This window comes from Hyperolius riggenbachi, chromosome 1 (assembly GCF_040937935.1).
Source record: "Hyperolius riggenbachi isolate aHypRig1 chromosome 1, aHypRig1.pri, whole genome shotgun sequence".
Classification (NCBI taxonomy): domain Eukaryota; kingdom Metazoa; phylum Chordata; class Amphibia; order Anura; family Hyperoliidae; genus Hyperolius; species Hyperolius riggenbachi.
This window is the reverse complement of record NC_090646.1, coordinates 27,755,596-27,778,243: the sequence shown is the minus strand read 5'-3', so window position 1 is coordinate 27,778,243 and position 22,648 is coordinate 27,755,596. Positions and strand designations below refer to the sequence as shown.

General features: G+C 47.3%; 1 long non-coding RNA gene across 1 annotated transcript in view; it reads right to left on the bottom strand.

The window, feature by feature from the left end:
- LOC137545215 (uncharacterized) overlaps positions 1–22,648 on the bottom strand; it is a 279,535-nt gene that overhangs the window by 57,953 nt on the left and 198,934 nt on the right. Inside the window, exon 3 of the long non-coding RNA XR_011026013.1 lies at positions 17,712–18,031. This is a non-coding gene — a long non-coding RNA (uncharacterized lncRNA). The remainder of the gene's footprint in view (positions 1–17,711; positions 18,032–22,648) is intronic.

Here is a 22,648-nt window from a genome sequence, read left to right as displayed (position 1 = left end):
TTGCAACATCTTTCTATCACTTTTGTGGCCAGAATTAGTGTTTGTAGTTTCGAGGTTCGCAAACCTAAAATTGGAGGTTCGAGACATCTCTAATCACTGTTTGCGTCTCCTATATGATATATTTAACGGACTTTTTTTAACGTAACAACCAACAATTTATACAAGAAATTCATGTATAAATTCCCAGTGAAATTTGTATTTGTCTCCGCCTACTGACAACCCGGCGCTGCCTGGTTATGTATTTGTAACGATCGGTGTCAGCACACAGAGAGAATCTGATTATTGGTGATCTGCAGTATCACCAAGAATACAGATATATACCTGATTATTGATGATCTGCAGAATCACCGATAATCTAAGTATGACTAACCTCTGGACACCTATATAGTGTGAGTGTTTGGTGCAACATTAATGACTTTGAGTAAGACCACCTGAGGAGCAGGTGGTCTTTGGCAGTATGGGCGATACTGCCTTCTGAGAATTGCAAAAACCTTCCAGCAGCCTGAGACCTCCCAAGGGGTGGAGTCCCAGGCTGAAGGTAGGAAGGACCTGTGGGTGAGTGACACCTGAAAGTGGATGTCACTAGCAGGTCTGGAGACTATCTCTTAAGGAGAGAGATAGCTCTCAAGGTCGGGCAAGCCAAGTCGGCAACACACGGACAGACAAGGTACAGAGACAGAAAGCTGATTCGGTATCCAAAGGCAGGCAGGGTTGGCTTTCTGATTCGGTACCTACGCATATCAGATAAACAGATATGCGTAGGTACTGAATCAGAAAGCAGAGGGATAGTCAGAAAAGCAATAGGTCATAACAGACATCAAACAATGCCTAGTCTTAGGTGTGAGGTCCGTGGTCTCTACACCCTGGAACTAGTCTGGAGTATAATATGATGGTACACAGTATCCCTAGTCTTGGGTGTGAGGTCCATGGTCTCGACACCCTGGAACTAGTCTGAAGTATAACAGAATGATAACACAAAGTTCCTAATCTTGGGTGCGAGGTCCGTGGTCTCGACACCCTGGAACTAGTCTGAGGTATAACAGAATGATAACACAAAGTCCCTAATCTTGGGTGTGAGGTCTGTGGTCTCGACACCCTGGAACTAGTCTGAAGTATAACACAATGATACACAAAGTCCCTAATCTTGGGTGTGAGGTCCATGGTCTCGACACCCTGGAACTAGTCTAAAGTATAACACAATGATAAACAGAAGTAATCTGGCTCAGTGTCAATTCCCAGGTCCTCCTGGTTCTAACACACTGTAGGATCTGACTAAGGTCTGAGTGCTTCCACGTAAGTGTTTGCAATGGCAGACAACCTGAGACTGACCAGCAGTGACTATATATAGAGCAGCGCTCTTCGGCGCCACCCATCAGTGATTGACCAATAGTCACTTGCTCTGAGGTCAGCTGACCAACCTGGTCAGCTGATCCCTCGTCGACTGTCATAAAGGTTCTGCCTCTCAGCGCGCGCGCGTATTTCTCAATCTGTGTGAAGTAACAGACCCAGCCACAGCAGACGCACGCTGCTGCGTGCAAACCGCCGCGCTGGACGCGGAATCAGCTGCCTTGCTGTCAGTACACATGGCGGCTTTTCTGCATTTCACTACAGTATTTGACTGGTGTTGGCTGCGCCCACTTTTTCTTACCCTAACACACAATTACTCAATGACCAAGTTTGTGAGTTTTGCGGTCTTTGGCATCAATAATTTGCATTCAAATTAAAAAAAACTAATGGGCTGTTTGGGGCTCCACCACCTTTTCTGAATTTGAAACCCCAGTCACCCAATTACCAACTGTACCAGGTTTGAGGCTTGTACCATTAAGCATTAACCATTAACAGTGCAATAATACTGTAGCAGCAATTCAATATTCCCCTTGAAAATCAATAGGTGAATTCTGATTGGCTTTTGTAGGCCCCACCCACTTTTATTAATATTAATCCCAGGCATCCAGCGACCAACTGTGCAAAGTTTGAGAACCCTACCATTAACAGTGTAAGAATGGCTGCAGTTTACATTTTCCCAGTGAAAGTTGCATTTGTCTCCACCCACTTCTTGGTTATGGGAATAAAAACATATCCTCTATGTTATTCCAGGTAATGTACTATGTTTGTGCCAAATTTCACTCAAATCAGTTCAGCCATTTTTGCGTAATCGAGTAACAAACATTCAAACATCCGAACTTTCCCATTTATAATATTAGTAGGATATTTGTATTTTTTTTAACAAAGAATGTATCCTCTTGTCGACCACCTAACGCACATTGGCGACAGCAGAGGGGTTTGTTGTTCCTAAGCTCTGCCATATGGTGTCTTCTCACAAGGCACACGCTCTCTCGTCACTGTGCACGGGGACACCAGCGATGTATATCTTATTTATAATCAATACAATCATTTATATACCGCTGACATCTTATGCAGTGCTGTACAGAGAATTGTCTTGTCATTAACTGTCCCTCGGAGGGGCTCACAATCTAATCCCTACCATAGTCATATGTCTATGTAAAAGTAGTGTATGTAACTTAATCTAGGGCCAATTTGGTGGTGGGGGGGAATAAAAAAATAGGTTTTTTATTTTCAAATTCAGGTATTTTTTTATTTATTAAAAAAAAAATTGCAGCAGCAATCAAATACCCCCAAAAGAAAGCTCTATTTGTGAGAAGAAAAGGGGTAAAATTAATTTAGGTGGTAAGTTGTATGACCGAGCAAAAAACATTAAAGTTGTGAAGTGCCAAATTGTAAAAATTGGCCTGGTCACTGGGGGGTTATAAACTTCTGGTCCTGAGGTGGGCATAAAAGTATCTGTAGGATTTATGTTTAAAAGAAATTTGAAGATAGCTGTTTCAGGCTGGTTTGATTTTCATCAGTGCAAAGTATGGATTTCTATGACTGTGGAAGATATCTGAAGAGGTAGGGACTTACCTTTGTATAGCCATACAAGCCTAAAAGTTGTTCCAATACAATATTATTTCCAATAAAGGCAACTACTTCTCCACGTTTCAGACATGAATAATTAGGAGCCTCCTTTTGCTGTCCAGATAAGATGTGCAGAGTATCGTGTAGGTATTTTATGGGGTCTCCACAAGTGTCATACACATGATAGCCCACAGTTATGTTAGGTAGATATCGATTATCCTTATTAAATTTAGAAATTGTGCTTGAAAGAATCACATAAGCAACAAATAGTTTCAAAAGAGGACTATTAAAAATATTAGAAAACAACAGTTAGTATATTAGATACAGACATCAAGTCCAGAAATATTGCCTCAAAATTTAAAAGCATTTAAAAGAATGTTAACTGCTTCCAGATCTTTGCCATGCAACGTCACTCCACTTGTGGATCAGAGCTGTAGAAATGTGTCTCTGCTTATTGTGATCGCCGTGTGTGCTCCTGTATGCTCCCGTGCACACACCCGTTGCCATGCTGCTGGTCTGTAATTGGTGAATGGGTACGTGTTCCCAAAGCCAATCAAAGTGCCTGTAGTGAATAATTGTAAGGCCTGGCAGATCTCTCATTTTCCTTCAGTTTCTATGCCCCAATCTTTTGTCGTGACTCTGAGCCCGGACCACGTCTTCACCTATAGACAAGCCCCCGCTTGAACAGGACACTTGATTTGTCTCCTGACATTGGTTACCTCCAGGTCTTAGAGTGCAAGGTATAGAGACTGAGGCCGGGAAAACTAGAGTACCACCAGAGCCCACAAGGCAAGACTATGCAGCTCTATAATATACTGCGGAATGCATCTGTGGAGGAGATAACACAGATCACACTAGGAACTGTGAACAAGGGAACAATATGGCTCAGAGCAAGCACAGCTCTGAGCTTCCGATAACCGCCACAATAAACAAGACACAATGGTTGCTCAGTGCGACTGCAGCACTAAGCAACTGATTTCCACCACACTGAGTTAACAAGGAGAGACAACAGACAGACAGAAGAATGCTTGCCAATCTAATTGCTGCCCCAGCGATAGCAAGTATTCACACAAGCACAGACAAGACAGACTGGAAGGAGCATAACCATTAGCAACCGCTGCCGTAGTTACGTCTACAGGAACAGAACCCGCAGGAACGCTACCAGTCACCAACGTGGTGATGACTTTCCAAACTAGCAGGATCGGAAGACTTCACTGTACCCACGTGGGTGCAGCAAAAGTCCAGGCAAACAAGGCAAGGCAATGCATACAATTCAAACTTCTCTCAAAGACCCAGCAACCAGCAAAGCAGAACTGAATATTATGATGGACCAGATCTGAGAGAAGAAGCAAGCTTTTCTATGGACATCAGCCAATGCAAGCAGACATGCAAATTCCCACACAGCTGAATGGTAAGCACTCCATCCTGTGTCAGTCTGATTGATGGCTGCAAGCTGACAGCAGGAGGAAAGGATTCTGATTACAAATGCAAACAATATTATGCAACAATATGCATGCAGGAAATTCTGAACTGCCTGTTTGCAGTTCCATGGCAACCAACAGGACAGACTACAGAAGGTATCCTGACAATAATCACCAGCCTCAGGGAGAAGCCAGTGGTCATTCACAAAAGTAAAAGTAAAAACACATACACAACACATCCTGTGTGCTGATCACAATACACAGGAATAACATGTAGGTAAATCAGATGGTAAAAAAGTAAAAATACACCTACACATGTTAAAATACACAAAAATAAATCCCCCATTTTTTAATTAAAGGCCACCTTTTGTACGTGACCATAAATGTACATTTTTCAGTCCACCATTATCAGTGACACCTTATGTTATGTAAGTTTACAGCTATAAACCAGATTTTAAATCCCTGTCTTTAGTAATGTGTTGTCACGATCTGACCTGTGGCCGGCTCCAGCAATGCATTGGGGGTCTTGGTGTGGCAGTGCAGATGGTGCTTGGTAATCCCTGTGGTTATGGCATCTCCCTGGGCTAATGCAGATGGACTTCCTTATCTGTTGCCGGGTGATCAGTGTTGCTCGGATACCCCTGATCATGGATTCAAATAAATCCGGACACGGCAGTCCCAAAATCCGGATAATTTGTTATCCGGATTTGAGTCAGCTTTTAGCCGTGATTACCATTTGAATCCGTGATCATGGGTCGTGATTCGGATTTACCTCTAACATTAATAGCAAAGCCCCCATACATGCTACAATCCCCAAAATAAGGGTGAGAAGTGGCTACAACTTAAAGCAAAAAAAAAATCAAAAAGAACTTTTTGTTGTTGAGAAAATCAATTTTAACTACTTGACGACTGCTTAACGCCAATTGGAGTGAGCAGTGTGGCAGCCCCAGGACCGCTCCACACCAATTGGTGTGAACGGTCTTCTATGGGGCTAGCAGCATCTCCTGCTTGGAAGGTGGAGCTCCGCTTTCAGATTCCGAGTGACGAACGCCGCTCGGGAGACTGTTAGACAGCTAAACCGCCATCTAATACCTGTGTACAGCACTGCGATCTGCAGCAGCACTGTACTGGGTACAGCCAGTGACACGGCTGTCCCCTCTATAGGCTGGGGAGTGATCGGCTGTCATAGGCTGAAGTCTATGACAGCCAATCACGCTGATTGGCTGGTGGGGGGAGGGAAGGAGGGAGCGGGACAAAAAAAATAGCCAAATTTATTAAAAAATAATAAAATAAAAATAAATATTTATGTAACAAATACGCCGCTGGGCGGCGTTTCTCGGAAGGATTGCGGATCTTTGGCTGCATCCGCTCCGGTAAGCGTACCTTCTATTGCGGCATGTGGATCTCTGTCAGCATCCTCCCTGCAAGTCCGTGCGGGCACATCGCGCCAAACTCACCGGCATGTTACTCTGTATGACTCTGTTTCCCCCACTATAGGGAGTGCGCGCGCACACCGGCCTCCCTTTTATACTATGAAGAAATGTGCCAGCTGACTTGGAGGCAGGTCCTTGAGCCAGGCAGGTCAGGCAGGTCCTTGAGCCTGCTCTGATTGGTTGCAGCTCTGGGAGGTCCTTCATGTCCCAGGCAGTATATAAGGAAGTGTTTGACACTGGCACTTCGTCTGTGTTTGTGACACCCTGTGTTAGTGCTCAGACCTTAGTCAGTTCCCGGTGTGTAAAGTGCCGCAGGACCCCGTTACTTGCACACGCAGTTAGCCTGATTGATCTCATTGTATTTGACTTTTGCCTGTTTCTTGACTATTCTCTCGCCTTCTGATATTGTACTTTGCCTCTCTGATCTCCTGCTGACCTTGGCTCGTTTCCGACTCTGATATCCGTCTCCTGATTCTGTACCTCACTGCCTGTATCGTTGCTGAACCTATCTCTCTCCGACCTTCCTCTTTTCAGTGGCTTGTCTCCCACTGAGGGGTTTCCGTTATAGAGGTTCGCCTCTAGTACACCATTATTACTAGAGGCTGAGACTCCTCCACTGCTTCCCTTGGAGGATCTCACACACGGGGTTCCCATTCAGAGGTAACCACACCTCTGAAGAATCGCAGTGTGGTGGATATTTCCACAAAGTTTCTCTTATCTTGAGTTCTATATTTGTGTGTTCATTCCAGTGCTATTACCTGCATTACTTGGTGATTCTGCAGATCACCATATAATCAGTTAGCCTCTGCATTACTAGTGATACTCTGGGCCAATTTACATAATTTTTTGTTGCACGCATCTAGCACTTTACTAGCTGCATGAACTCACCGCTTGCCGCTGCCCGCCGCCGATTCGCTGCCACTCACCGCGTTAGAGGGTGCCCCCCCGAGACCCTTGTGCAGCCTGGCAAATTAGTGTCAGGCAGTGCTGAGGGGTGGATCGGGACTCCCTCTGACGTCACGACATCGGTGACATCATCGCACCCATCGCCATGGTGGCGGGGGAAGCCCTAATAGAAATACCGTTCAGAACAGGATTTCCTGATGGGCCTGATCGCCGGAGGCGATCGGAGGGGGTGGGGAATGCCGCTGCACAATGGCTATCTTGTAGCTAGCGCTAGGCTAGCTACATGATTTAAAAAAAAAAAATTGTGCTGCGCTGCCCCCCTGGCAAATTAATTGTAATGCCAGGGGGGTTAACACCACGGTCCTCAAGTGGTCAAAATTAAATTACACTTTAAATGCAGCTATTAATTGATAATATAAGAGTCCCATTGGCACCTGGCGGTGGGTGTTACCACTGGAGGAGGATGAGTGCACCACAAAAACACCCAGAGAGTTGTCCATGGACCCTGTCAGTGGGAACACAGACTGCTGACATTAAACACGACATCAGAGGTGGCAGCAGGAGGACTAATCAGCACTCTGCGTCAGCACAGAAGAAGAGTATGGCTCCTCACTGATGGTACCACAGCATGATAAATCTGCCCAAAAATTGAAACATCTATGGACCAAGTTGGTGGGTACACAGACGGACTTTAGTAGTACAATACAAGATCCGCAGGACTAAGGACTCAGCAGCAGCACAGAAGACTATGGAACCTCACTGGTGGTACCACAGCACGAGAATAAATGTGCCCAAAAATTGTAAGTATCCGTTGACCCTGGTGGTGGGAACACAGACTTTAGTAGTTAAATACAGTAGCAGCAGGAGGAGACGGACTAAGCACTCAGCAGCAGCACAGAAAGGCATGGCACCTCACTGGTGGCACCATAGCACGAGAATAATTGTGTCTACCAATAATTGTAAGTGTCCGTGGACCCGGGTGGTGGGAGCATAGACTTTAGTAGTTAAATACAACATCAGCAGCAGGAGGAGAAGGACTAAGGACTCAGCAGCAGCACAGAAAGGCATGGCACTTCACTGGTGGTACCACAGCACGAGAATAATTGTTCCCAAAAATTGTAAGAGTCCATGGACCCTGGTGGTGGGAACACAGACAGACTTCAGTAGTTAAATACAACATCAGCCGTGGACCCTGGTGGTGGGAACATGGATTTTAGTAATTAAATAGGATGTCAGCAGCAGCAGCAGGAGAAGGAGGACTAAGGACTCAGCAGTAGCACAGAAAGGCATGGCACCTCACTGTTGGCACCACTGCACGAGAATAATTGTGCCCAACAATTATATGCATCCACCATCTGTGGACCCTGGTCAATGTCATTGACTACACTCAGTGACTATAAGTAACTTAAGTGGATCACTGGCTGATTGGCTAGCTAAATATACAAGTATCAAATACAGTAATACAGCTAAGAGCACTAAAATCAGTGACCCTGCCTCTGCCTGCAGCATTGCACTAAGCTGCACAGCACAGCACTCAGTACACTGTGTGTCACAACTACACTGACTAGAATTTAATTCACAGGCTGCCTTTCTAAATACAGTTATCAAATACAGTTAGAGAGCTGTGACATGATTTAAAACGCTGTGTTTTTGAACAAAAAACACTCTTGCTTTGCAACAAATGGCCTGGAGATGCTCAGTGCCACAGTCTAGCAAGGACCTCACTCTCAACATGGCCAACACTTTATATACTGGAGGGGAGGGAAGAGCCTCCCCTCCTGTGATTGGTTGGCTAGGGCCTACTCTGAGGGTGTAACGATCGGTGTCAGCACACAGAGAGAATCTGATTATTGGTGATCCGCAGTATCACCAAGAATACAGATATATACCTGATTATTGATGATCTGCAGAATCACCAATAATACAAGTATAACTAACCTGTGGACACCTGATTACGTGTAAGTGATTGGTGCAACAGTAAATGAGTAGGATCACCTGAGGAGCAGGTGACCCAACTGATGAGAGTCAGACTGTACTGCAGTCAAAGGACTCCTAGAGGTTGAGTCCCTGACTGGTTTGCAGAGAGGTCCCTCTGTGAGACAGGAGGTCCCTGCAGATGGACTGAACACCCAGGGAGTGGGTGTCAGCCAGAAGGGTCGGCCAGGCCGGGTCAGCAACACATGAGCAGATAAGGTACAGAGACAGAAGGCTGATTCGGTAACCAGGGACAGGCAGGGTTGGCAATAGGTAGTCAGATATGCGTAAGTACCGAATCAGAGAGCAGGAGAAGGGTCAAGAGAGCAATTGGTCATAACAGATATCTAGCAAAAGCCTAGTCTAGAGTGTGAGGTCCATGGTCTCAACACTCAGGAACTGGTCTGAAGAATAACACAATTATAACACAGTGTCCCTAAGCTTGGATGTGAGGTCCGTGGTCTCAACACCCGGGAACTGGTCTAAAGTATAACACAGTAATAACACAGTATCCCTAAGCTTGGGTGTGAGGTCCGTGGTCTCAACACCCGGGAACTGGTCTAAAGTATAACACAGTAATAACACAGTAACTGGCTAAGTGTGAATCCCCAGGTCCTCCTGGTTCTAACACACTGTGAGATTTGACTAAGGTCTGAGTGCTAACACATAAGCATTTGCAATGCCAGACAACCAGCAACTGACCGGCAAGAAGTATATATAGCAAAGCGCTCCTCAGCGCCGCCCAGTTCCCTCCAGCCAATCACCTGCTGCGCTGGGATCAGCTGATCGTCCTGATCAGCTGACCCCTCTCCTATTGGCAAAAAGGGCCTGTCTCGCAGCGCGCGCGTAGCTCTCCATCTGTGTGCACTACTAGGCTCAGACAAATCAGACGCATGCTGCTGCGGTGAAACCACCGGCCTGAACACGGAATCAGACGCCTCGCTGTCAGATCGCGCGGTGGTGTCTCCGCAATCCATTACAGTACAAAGGAGTGGACTCCGGACAATTTCCACCAGGTTTCCCAGGATGTAAGTCATGAAACTCCTTCTTTAATTCCTCTGCATGCATGTGACAATCTGGCACCCAAGATCTCTCTTCTATGCCATATCCCTTCTAGTGGACCAGATACTGCACGGAATTCTGCACTAAGCGAGAGTCCAAGATCTTTTCAATCTCATACTCTTGTTGGTCATCCACCAACAGGAGGGGGGGGGGGGGAGAGGAATCCACGTGTACTGCTGGCTTCAAAATAGACACATGGAATGATCTCACACCTCTCATACTGGCTGGGAGATCAATCGCGTAAGTGACATTATTGATTTTCTTGGCCACTGGAAATGGTCCTATAAATCTAGGGCCCAGTTTGGGTGACAGTTGCTTCAAGGCCAGATGACGAGTGGATACCCACACCAAATCTCTTGGAGAGAACTACCACTCTACGGACCGTCTTTTATCTGCCTGTTTTTTCTGGGTTTGAAAAGCTTTCCCCAGGTTCCTCTTAACCATTCCCCAAATCTCCTTTAGAGCCCTTTGCCAATCTTCCAAAGCTGGAAAGGGTGTAGATGCGACCGGCAACGGAGCAAACTTGGGTGATCTTCCCGACACTACCTGGAATGGGGAAAACCCAGAAGAAGAACTTTTTAGGTTGTTGTGCGCAAATTCCGCAAACGGCAAAAATCTTACCCAGTCGGATTTAGCATCTGCAACATAACACCTAAGGAACTGTTCCAGGGATTGGTTAACTCTCTTGGTCTGGCCCTTGGTCTGTGGGTGGTAGCCTGATGAGAATGCGAGATCCATGTCTAACTGATGGCAGAAGGCCCTCCAAAACTTTGAAACAAATTGGACTCCCCAATCTGACACTACATTCTCCGGAATGCCATGCAGCCGGAAAATGTGCTGGATGAAGAGATCAGCCAATTCCTGGGCCAAGGGGAGTCCTTTCAAAGGGACAAAATGAGCCATCTTACTAAATCTGTCCACTACCACCCAAATGTCCGACTTGCCCTCAGACCGAAGGAGCTCACCCACAAAATCCATGGACAAATGGGTCCATGGTTCACTGGGGACTGGCAAGGGCTGTAAAGTGCCAACAGGGACCTGACGAGAGGGTTTACTCCTTGCACACACGGCACACTCTCTTACAAACTCCTTACAATCTGTTGCCAATGTAGTCCACCAGGCACATCTGTCCAGTAAATCCTGCATTCTGGTGGCCCCAGGATGACCAGCATTCTTGTGGGAATGAAACAGTTGCAGGAGTTGTAAACGGAAAGGCAGTGGCACAAACATGACCCCATCAGGCTTCCCCTCTGGAATATCTTGTTGGTAAGGACGCAAAGTGACTGTCCAATCTTTCCAGGTCTCAATGGCTTCCAGAACTACCTTCTGAGGTAGAATGGTCTCAGGGGCTAAAGGCTGCACTGTCTCAGGTTCGAAACACCTGGATAAGGCATCGGCCTTAATGTTCTTACTACCAGGAGTATATGTAATTACAAATCTAAAACTTGCAAAGAACAGGGACCACCGACCCTGGCGAGGGCTAAGTCTCTTAGCACCCTTTATATACTCCAAATTCTTATGATCTGTATAAACTGTGATAGTGTGTTCTGCACCTTCTAGCCAGTGTCACCATTCCTCAAAAGCTAACTTGATGGCTAAGAGCTCCCGGTTGCCTATGTCGTAGTTTTTCTCTGCGGGTGAAAATCTACGAGAAAAGTAGGCACATGGGTGGAGCTTGCCCTGCAAGCCTGACCTCTGAGACAATACAGCTCCCTCCCCCACCTCTGAAGCATCAACCTCTACAATGAAGGGAAAGGTGACATCAACATGTCTCAGTATAGGTACGGAACAAAACAGTTTCTTTAGGGTGGAAAAGGCCGCATGAGCTTCTGCTGACCAGTGATGAGTATCAGCCCCTTTCTTGGTGAGACTAGTGAGGGGTGAGATGATGGTAGAGTACCCCTTAATGAACCTTCTGTAGTAGTTGGCAAAGCCCAGATATCTCTGGAGTGCCTTCAGTCCAACAGGCTGAGGCCACTCCAGGATGGCAGAAACCTTCCCTGGATCCATTGAGAGACCAGAGGTGGAGATAATGTACCCCAAGAAGGCAACCGAGGTTACTTCAAAAAGGCATTTCTCCAGTTTGACATAAAGCTGATTCTGTCTTAACTTTTCTAGCACAAACCTAACATGCCTGCGATGTTCAGAGAGATTGGATGAAAAGATCAATATATCGTCCAGATAGACAAGGACAAACTTCCCCAAGACCTCCCTGAATACCTCATTAATCAACTCCTGGAAGACAGCCGGAGCGTTACACAACCCGAAGGGCATCACCAGGTACTCGTAATGCCCGTCGGGCGTGTTGAAGGCTGTCTTCCATTCGTCACCATCTCTAATACGCACCAGGTTGTATGCACCTCTTAGATCTAGCTTTTGAGAAAATCTTGGAGTTTGTCACCTGTGTGAACAAATCGTCAATTAAGGGTAAAGGGTAGCGATTTTTCACCGTGATCTTATTTGGGTCTCAATAATCAATGCAAGGACGGAGGCCTCCGTCTTTTTTCTTTACAAAAAAGAATCCTGCCCCTGCTGGTGAACGGGAGGGATGGATGAACCCTTTAACCATGTTTTCTCTGATGTATTCCTGCATAGCTAGTTTCTCAGGCCCAGACAGGTTATAGAGGTGACCCCTGGGGGGCATACAACCAGATATCAAATCGATGGGACAATCGAAGGCACGGTGGGGGGGAAGTTTATCTGCTGACTTGGGACAGAAAACGTCAGCAAATTCTGCGTATTGTTTTGCCACACCTTCAACCTCAATGCTGGTATTACCCATGGTTACTTTCGCTAAACAATGATGATAACAATGGGCCGACCAGCTCGTTAGCTGACCTGAAACCCAGTCTATCTGAGGGGAGTGGAGCTGTAACCAGGGCATGCCAAGTATGACGGTAGAGGTTGCCACACCCAAGACCAGAAATTGCAGATTCTCCCCATGAAGTACCCCAACACTGAACCTCAAATTTGGAGTATGGGACAGAGGATATCTACTCTGCAGAGGAGAGTCATCTACAGCAGTGACCAGAATCAGCCGATCCAATGGGAGCATGGGAATTCCCAATCTTTTTGCAAACTCAAAATCTATAAAATTAGCCGCTGAACCAGAGTCAACGAAAGCTTCAGTGGTAACAGTCTGACCCTCCCATGTGACAGAACAGGGAAGGAGCAGACAATTGTTGTCTAGAGGTAAAGACTGCGCGCCTAGGGTATTACCTCTGACTACACCTAGTCGGCAGCGTTTCCCGACTTCCTGGGGCAATTCTGCACTCTATGGCCCTCCTCTGCACAGTATAAACAGAGCTGTTCAATTTTCCTACGATTCCTCTCTATCCGCGTCAACTTGGACTGACCAATTTGCATTGGTTCTGGCGGAGGTGAGGCGGGTGGAGGAGAGGCGTAAGAGACATATCTGACCATGTTTCTACCACGGGTTTGCTTCTGATACCGCAACCGGCAATCAACCCGTACTGCTAAAGATATTGCTTCATCAATGGTTTTTGGTTCAGGGTGTCCCAACATCAATTCTGAAACTGCGTCTGACAACCCTGATAAAAAACAATCTAACAATGCAAAAGCCCCCCACCCAGCTGACACTGACCACTTTCTGAACTCAGCTGCATAGACCTCCACTGGATCCTTTCCTTGACGCAAGGTTTTTAACTTCCGCTCAGCAGTAGAGGCAATGTCTGGATCATCATAAATTATGGCCATGGACTTAAAAAATTCCTCTACTGATGTTAGCGCCTCGTGTCCTGTCTGCAAGCTATATGCCCAGGTTTGAGCATCTTCTGACAGTAGGGTCTTAATAAATGTAATTATCTGTGCCTCTGTTCCTGACAAGTTAGACCTCAATTCAAAATATGACATTACACGATTCTTAAAATTCTGAAAGTCAGATCTATGACCAGAAAACCTTTCGGGTACAGACATCCGTAAGTCTGTAACTGGAGGCGATCGCACTGAATTTACAGTCGTCTGAAGGACCTGTAGAGACCCAGATAAAGCAGAGATCTGGGCCTGCTGACCATCCAGCACTCTGATGAGATTTTCCACCGAGGTGGTGAGTGCATCAAGACAACTGTTAAGTGCGTCCATTTTGTTTTTGGGTCTGGCATTCTGTAACGATCGGTGTCAGCACACAGAGAGAATCTGATTATTGGTGATCTGCAGTATCACCAAGAATACAGATATATACCTGATTATTGATGATCTGCAGAATCACCAATAATACAAGTATAACTAACCTCTGGACACCTGATTACGTGTAAGTGATTGATGCAACAGCAAATGAGTAGGATCACCTGAGGAGCAGGTGACCCAACTGATGAGAGTCAGACTCTACTGCAGTCAAAGGACTCCTAGAGGTTGAGTCCCTGACTGGTTTGCAGAGAGGTCCCTCTGTGAGACAGGAGGTCCCTGCAGATGGACTGAACACCCAGGGAGTGGGTGTCAGCCAGAAGGGTCGGCCAGGCCGGGTCAGCAACACATGAGCAGATAAGGTACAGAGACAGAAGGCTGATTCGGTAACCAGGGACAGGCAGGGTTGGCAACAGATAGTCAGATATGCGTAAGTACCAAATCAGAGAGCAGGAGAAGGGTCAAGAGAGCAATAGGTCATAACAGATATCTAGAAAAAGCCTAGTCTAGAGTGTGAGGTCCGTGGCCTCAACACTCAGGAACTGGTCTGAAGAATAACACAATTATAACACAGTGTCCCTAAGCTTGGATGTGAGGTCCGTGGTCTCAACACCCGGGAACTGGTCTAAAGTATAACACAGTAATAACACAGTATCCCTAAGCTTGGGTGTGAGGTCCGTGGTCTCAAGTGTGAATCCCCAGGTCCTCCTGGTTCTAACACACTGTGAGATCTGACTAAGGTCTGAGTGCTGACACATAAGCATTCACAACGCCAGACAACCAACTAGCAAAGCGCTCCTCAGCGCCGCCCAGTTCCCTCCAGCCAATCACCTGCTGCGCTGGGATCAGCTGATCGTCCTGATCAGCTGACCCCTCTCCTATTGGCATAAAGGGCCTGTCAGACCGCGCGGACGTGTCTCCACAATCCATTACAGAGGGCATGTGGTTGGCCAGAGATGTCATTTCAATGTCATGATCACGGCTTGCAAATGGCCGAATCCGTGAATAAAACCCGTAATCGCTAAACGATCACAGATTCGAATCACGATGTTAAATAGTGAAAAAAATGCTCTTAAATCACGGCTATGCCGTGATCACGGATTGTATCCAAGCACCACTGCGTGTGATGGAGAGGCTTGGTGTACCCTCTCCAGTGCTGAGTGATTGGTTTATGCTATGCCATGATCACGCATTGTATCCGAGCACCACTGCGTGTGATGGAGAGGCTTGGTGTACCCTCTCCAGTGCTGAGTGATTGGTTTATGCTATGCCGTGATCACGGATTGTATCCAAGCACCACTGCGTGTGATGGAGAGGCTTGGTGTACCCTCTCCAGTGCTGAGTGATTGGTTTATGCTAGGCCAGTTACTGGAGGATAGTGGTGCTCGGATACCCCCAATTACGGATTCAAGTAAATCAGGCCACGGCAGTATTAAAAACCGGAAAGGCCGTGATTGCTATCCGGATTTGAAATGGGATTCTGAATTTGATTTGGATTTTTGCTGGGATTACCTGTAAAATAGACTTTAATGTTAATATCAAAGCCCCCATATATGCTACAATCACCAAAATGGCATGGATTGTAAAGTTGAGACGTGGCTATAACTTTAAAAATATCTAAAAGAATATTTAGTTTTTGAGAAAATCGATTTTAAAACGGAAAAAGTTTTCATGATTAAAAACCCGTCGCCTTTAGCGGTTAATAGCAAAGTCCCCTTACATGGTATAAACACCAAATTTGCCACATCTGTTAAGAGTAACAGTGGGAACAAGAAGGAAAAAATTCAAAAAGACCTTATAGTTTTTGAGAAAATAGATTTTAAAATTCCAAAGGAAAAAAGTTACATTTAAATGCGGTAAATGAAAGTTAATGAAGCAAAACCCGTCGACTTTACAAAAGCCCCTTACATGCTAGAACAGACATGGGCAAACTCGGCCCTCCAGCTGTTATGGAACTACAAGTCCCCCAATGAATTTGCCTTTATGAGTCATGACTGTGGCTGTCAGACTCCTGCAATGCATTGTGGAATTTGTAGTTCCTTAACAGCTGGTGGGCCAAGTTTGCCCACGCCTGTGCTAGAAAGACCAAATTTGCAGAGTATGTTAAGAAGAACAGTGGGAAAAAATAATCTTTTCCTATTTTTTTAATTCATTTATTTATGTCTTTTTATGCTCAGAAGGTGGGAAAAAATGATGTGGGGTCTCCCCTACCCAGCATATTTAACCCCTTGTCACCCATGCAGACAGGGATAGCCAGAATGCGGAGCCCCGGCCAACTGGGGCTTTGCACACTGAGCTATACCAGTCTGCATGGTCCATGGTATAGGGTCTCTGCGGAAGAGGGAGAGCCAAGCCTTCCCGTCCCACCCGGCGCCCTTGTCCAATCCATAGACAATACTTTTTCATGGTTGTGTTGTCATTTTATTTAACCCTTTGTGGAGATGTGAGGGGGCGGGCATCTGGGGGTTCCCTTCTTAAAGGGGACTCCCCGCTGCCACCACGAACCCCCCCCCCCCCGGGAGTCATAGCCCCACCTCCTCCTGGGGCACCGGAGGTGGGGAAGAGCCCCTTGTCCATGGATTGGACATGGGCTACAGGGGGGGAGGGGAAGGCTTGGCCGCCCCTCTCCCCAGACCCTCCCATACCATGGACCTTGCAGGCTTATATAGCTCAGGGTGTGAAGCCCCTGGTCGGTTGGGGCTCCGCATTCTGGCTATCCCAGCCTGCATGGGGAGCAAGGGGTTAAATATGCTGGTTAGGTGAGACTCCAAATCATTTTTATTTATTTCCTACCTTCTGAACTTAAAAAAAAAAAAAAATTAAAAAAAATAGGAAAATATTATTTCTCCCACTCTTTTTTTTTTTTTTTTACATATCCTGTAAATGTGGTCCTTCTAACATGTAAGGGGGCTTTGCTATTAACCAGTGGTGCTCATCCAATATTCGAGTATCTGAACTACCCAGATAATTCAAACTTTTTCAGCTATCCGAACCCGGATTCTGATTCCGGATATCTGCTCAAATCCGAACAGCATTATCCGAGTTAACTCGGATATCTATCTGAAATCCGGATATCCGGTTGGATACTCAGTTCTGATATTCAAGCAGAAGGTTTTCAGGTCAAAATTCAGGAGAAAGAAAGAGAGAAAGAGAGAGAGAGAGAGAGAGAGAGAGAGAGAGAGAGAGAGAGATTTCAGTAGCAATTTAAAGGCCACTTCCGGTTTTCTATCCGGATATCCAGATCCGACTGGATATCCCTGATACTGGGTTAGAATATCCGATTCTACTCGGATATCAAAAAGTTTGGTTTTGGATATCCAATTTGGATCCGGATATCTGGGTATCCGGATCCAAATTCAGTTCGAATTTTGAAAAGGGGTATCTGAGCAACACTACTATTAACTGCTAAATTTGGTGGGTTTTGCTTCATTAACTGTCATTTACTGCATTTAAATGTAACTTTTTACCTTTGAAACTTTAAAATCGATTTTCTCAAAAACTATAAGGTCTTTTTGAATATTTTTTTTCCTCTTGTTCCCACTGTTACTCTTAACATATCAGGCAAATTTGGTGTTTATACCAAGTAAGGGCGCTTTGCTATGAACTGCTAAAGTTGGCTGGTTTTGGCGGTTTAATCATGGCTAAATCCATGATCACGACCCGAATTTGGACCACCATCATGAGTGCAATCGGAACTGAATCCGTGATCGAGAGGTGATTACAGATTCGGATCACGATGTCGGATGGTGGACAAATGCTTGTCAATCACTGCTATGCCATGATCACGAGGTCGTGATGAGCACCACTGCTGGAGGAAACATTTGTTTGTATAAAATGTTATACATAACAGACTTACAACACACAGTCAAGCCTTGGCTCAGGACTTCTGAAACTGGGGGCATATTTTTCATTAAAGTTCACAGGAAAGAGCCCACCAATAATGATGTCTCCATCCATATAATATTGATATTGCACAGGAGGATTGATTGAGGTAAGTCGGCATGATGTACTCTGTACTACTGCAGCTCCACAGGAAGATGTGTGCAGGATGAGGAGGCAGAGGATGATGGCACACACATGGGGGACAGAGATCACTGGAGAGCTGCTCACTTCCTGCACAGGATCAGCCTTCCATCTTGTCCCCAGCAGCACTGGAGCTCCTTGGCGATATGGTGCCTGTAGACCAGAACAGCCGTTAATAGCTATTTAAAGGGGATTGGTACAGACAACACAGAACACAACACCGGCATTTCTGAGATTCAAGAATCAAACATAATGTAACAAATGATTTAATTATTCCCATGTACAAAAAGTTCAGCCTGCTCAATAATATAGGTGGTGTAACGGCTGTCAGGTCGTAGCAAGGTAGCCGTGCCCTGAGAGTGAGGAGGATGATATGCTCAGGGGATTTCCTTCAGATGTGTATACGTTGTATTGATAACAAGTGTACAACTGTAAGGTGTTTGAGCACAGTAATATTGCTGAAAACTGACAGTATGAACAGAGCGGCAAGTGTCAGCAGACGAATGATCAAGACACAGGTCAGGTCACACACAGAGTACGACTTGGTTGGAGGAGCAGGCAATCGGATAGTCAGGAGAGTAAATCAGGTCGGTACACTCAATATCTATACAGGTTAGAGGATCAGGCAATCGGGTAGTCAGATAACAAAAATCAGATCCGCACACAGGATATCTATACAGGTTAGAGGATCAGGCAATCGGGTAGTCAGGTAACGTAATCAGGTCGGCACACAGGATATCCATACAGGTTAGAGGATCAGGCAATCGGGTAGTCAGATAACGTAATCAGGTCGGCACACAGGATATCTATACAGGTTAGAGGATCAGGCAATCGGGTGGTCAGGTAACAAAATCAGGTCGGTACACAGAAAATCACAATACAATAATGCTGAGCACTTAGGGGACAAGCTCTACGCCTAGCAAGCCTTAGCTTTCGCTAATCGGCGCGGCGCGGTGTCTTCTGAAGCCTTAAAAAGGGCAGGGTGACGTCAGCTCCAGAATGCAAGTCGCCGGCTCGCATAAGCTGGAAGTGCCCTGTCCGTGCGCCGCTTGGAACGCATGCGCCCGCCGGAAGAGGAGCCTGTGGAGCGCAAGCCAGAAGAGTCAGAGACATCGCGGGCGAGCAGATCAGGTAGTATCATTACAGGTGCTAGACAAATGTAGTAAAAATAAGAGAAGGACCTTAGATAGCGTACATGCTGAAAGGGCGCCTGGAAATTTGGATGCCTGGAAATAGCTACTAGTAAAATATCTGTAAATATCAGTAAATTTACTAGTTTTCTGTTATTTTGCAGCACTTATTCCGATAGCAAAAATTAGTGAATGACACCAATATTTTACTAAGCGAAACCCTCCCTCTACAAATGGTTAACCCTAACCATCCTGCTGCCCATGCCTAACCCTTACCATCCCCCTGCCCATGCCTAACTCTAACCATCCTCCTGCCCATGCCTAACTCTAACCATCCTCCTGCCCATGCCTAACCCTTACAATCATACTGCCCATGCCTAACCCTTACCATCCTCCTGCCCATGCCTAACCCTTACCATCCTCCTCCCCATGTCTAACCCTTACCATCCTCCTGCCCATGCCTAACCCTTACCATCCTCCTGCCCATGCCTAACCCTTACCATCCCTCTACCCATGCCTAACCCTTACCATCCTCCTGCCCATGCCTAACCCTTACCATCCCCCTGCCCATGCCTAACCCTAACCATCCTCCTGCCCATGTCTAACCCTTACCATCCTCCTGCCCATGCCTAACCCTTACCATCCTCCTGCCCATACCTAACTCTTACCATCCCCCTGCCCATGCCTAACCCTTACCATCCTCCTGCCCATGCCTAACCCTTACCATCCTCCTGCCCATACCTAACTCTTACCATCCCCCTGCCCATGCCTAACCCTTACCATCCTCCTGCCCATGCCTAACCCTTACCATCCCCCAGCCCATGCCTAACCCTAACCATCCTCCTGCCCATGCCTAACCCTAACCATCCCCCTGCCCATGCCTAACCCTTACCACCCTCCTGCCCATGCCTAACCCTTACCATCCTTCTGCCCATGCCTAACCCTTACCATCCCCTGCCCATGCCTAACCCTTACCATCCCCTTGCCCATGCCTAACCCTTACCACCCTCCTGCCCATGCCTAATCCTTACCATCCTTCTGCCCATGCCTAACCCTTTCCATCCTCCTGCCCATGCCTAACCCTTACCACCCTCCTGCCCATGCCTAATCCTTACTATCCTTCTGCCCATGCCTAACCCTTACCATCCTCCTGCCCATGCCTAACCCTTACCATCCCCCTGCCCATGCCTAACCCTAACCATCCTCCTGCCCATGTCTAACCCTTACCATCCCCCTGCCAATGTCTAACCCTAACCATCCTCCTGCCCATGCCTAACCCATACCATCCTCCTGCCCATGCCTAACCCAAACCATCCCCTTGCCCATGCCTAACCCTTACCATCCTCCTGCCCATGCCTAACCCTTACCATCATCCTGCCCATGCCTAACCCTTACCACCCTCCTGCCCATGTCTAACCCTTACCATCCTCCTGCCCATGCCTAACCCTTACCATCCCCCTGCCCATGCCTTACCCTTACCATCCTCCTGCCCATGCCTAACCCTTACCACCCTCCTGCCCATGCCTAACCCTTACCATCCCCCTGCCCATGCCTAACCCTTACCATCCTCCTGCCCATGCCTAACCCTTACCACCCTCCTGCCCATGTCTAACCCTTACCATCCTCCTGCCCATGTCTAACCCTTACCATCCTCCTGCCCATGCCTAACCCTTACCATCCTCCTGCCCATGCCTAACCCTTACCACCCTCCTGCCCATGTCTAACCCTTACCATCCTCCTGCCCATACCTAACTCTTACCATCCCCCTGCCCATGCCTAACCCTTACCATCCTCCTGCCCATGCCTAACCCTTACCATCCCCCAGCCCATGCCTAACCCTAACCATCCTCCTGCCCATGCCTAACCCTAACCATCCCCCTGCCCATGCCTAACCCTTACCACCCTCCTGCCCATGCCTAACCCTTACCATCCTTCTGCCCATGCCTAACCCTTACCATCCCCTGCCCATGCCTAACCCTTACCATCCCCTTGCCCATGCCTAACCCTTACCACCCTCCTGCCCATGCCTAATCCTTACCATCCTTCTGCCCATGCCTAACCCTTTCCATCCTCCTGCCCATGCCTAACCCTTACCACCCTCCTGCCCATGCCTAATCCTTACTATCCTTCTGCCCATGCCTAACCCTTACCATCCTCCTGCCCATGCCTAACCCTTACCATCCCCCTGCCCATGCCTAACCCTAACCATCCTCCTGCCCATGTCTAACCCTTACCATCCCCCTGCCAATGTCTAACCCTAACCATCCTCCTGCCCATGCCTAACCCATACCATCCTCCTGCCCATGCCTAACCCAAACCATCCCCTTGCCCATGCCTAACCCTTACCATCCTCCTGCCCATGCCTAACCCTTACCATCATCCTGCCCATGCCTAACCCTTACCACCCTCCTGCCCATGTCTAACCCTTACCATCCTCCTGCCCATGCCTAACCCTTACCATCCCCCTGCCCATGCCTTACCCTTACCATCCTCCTGCCCATGCCTAACCCTTACCACCCTCCTGCCCATGCCTAACCCTTACCATCCCCCTGCCCATGCCTAACCCTTACCATCCTCCTGCCCATGCCTAACCCTTACCACCCTCCTGCCCATGTCTAACCCTTACCATCCTCCTGCCCATGTCTAACCCTTACCATCCTCCTGCCCATGCCTAACCCTTACCATCCTCCTGCCCATGTCTAACCCTTACCACCCTCCTGCCCATGTCTAACCCTTACCATCCTCCTGCCCATGCCTAACCCAAACCATCCCCTTGCCCATGTCTAACCCTTACCACCCTCCTGCCCATGCCTAACCCTTACCATCCCCCTGCCCATGCCTAACCCTTACCATCCTCCTGTCCATGTCTAACCCTTACCATCCTCCTGCCCATGTCTAACCCTAACCATCCTCCAGCCCATGTCTAACCCTTACCATCCTCCTGCCCATGCCTAACCCTTACCACCCTCCTGCCCATGTCTAACCCTTACCATCCTCCTGCCCATGCCTAACCCTTACCACCCTTCTGCCCATGTCTAACCCTTACCATCCTCCTGCCCATGTCTAACCCTTACCACCCTCCTGCCCATGTCTAACCCTTACCATCCTCCTGCCCATGTCTAACCCTTACCATCCTCCTGCCCATGCCTAACCTCCTTCCTGCTATGCCTAACTCTAACTGAGCCCCCCCCCCCCCCCAACTAATTACTAACCTAAAAAAAAAACCTTACAACTAACCTTAAACTGACTTCAACCCCATTACAAATAAACCCACCAAATATTGGACATCCATAGGGGCCCATAGTAATGTTGGCTAAGGTGAAAAATCAGGGCACTGGGGACGCCTGATATACGCCTGAAATAGCAGATGCTGGTGCCACTGCCGTCCACTATGCAAAGTGTGGATGGAAATTTCCCACCTTAGCCGATATTACTATGGGTGTCTCTGGGGGTGACAAAACTTCCAGTGCCCAAATGTCCCGCTTCCCATTTGGAAAGTGTAGAGAAAACGCCCTCTACTAATTCTATGCTTATGTACAGTGGCTTTGCTACTACTCAGCAATGTCCCGAGGAAATCCTTCATCTAATGAGGCTGTCTATAATGACTGCCTTGTGTAGTGTGTAGTATTATGCTCACAGA